This window comes from Penaeus monodon, chromosome 30 (genome assembly GCF_015228065.2).
Source record: "Penaeus monodon isolate SGIC_2016 chromosome 30, NSTDA_Pmon_1, whole genome shotgun sequence".
Classification (NCBI taxonomy): Eukaryota; Metazoa; Arthropoda; class Malacostraca; order Decapoda; family Penaeidae; genus Penaeus; species Penaeus monodon.
Genome location: NC_051415.1, coordinates 30,697,112 through 30,697,557, shown reverse-complemented (window position 1 = coordinate 30,697,557; position 446 = coordinate 30,697,112). Strand labels below are relative to the sequence as shown.

Sequence of the window (446 nt, the reverse complement as noted above, 5' to 3'; positions counted from 1 at the left end):
GGCTTTGTGATCATGAGTGTTAGTCACGTATGAATACATTCTCTTCATTTTAATGCCGGAGTGTTGTAACGCGTTCAAGTAAATATGGGAGTGCTATATTAGACCGGTCGGGAGACAGACGTCTGTTTGCTCAGTCACTCACATTTATCGTGGCAGTGTCTTTCTTATGATGTTAATCCCACAGTGTTATCCTAATCATGTGGTTTGTAGAGTGTCATGCTCATTTTGTTAATAGTGGATTACATATTTTATGATGTTAACCGTGTGATGCCATGTTACAGCGTCATTATCTTCAAATTCTGTTATTACTGTAGAATCATATTGCAATTGTGATTGATTCACAGGAAATCATGCATATTATTATATTTTCTTTCGCCAGACTTACATTATCCGTTCTGTCGAATAAACTGTTAAAGAAGAAAATTAAAGTGATATTAATGAAAAGA

The 446-nt window shown here is 35.2% G+C and overlaps 1 protein-coding gene across 1 annotated transcript in view; it reads left to right on the top strand.

Moving 5' to 3' along the window:
• Positions 1 to 446, top strand: part of LOC119592700 (translation initiation factor IF-2-like) — a 14,904-nt gene that overhangs the window by 275 nt on the left and 14,183 nt on the right. The window lies entirely within an intron of this gene.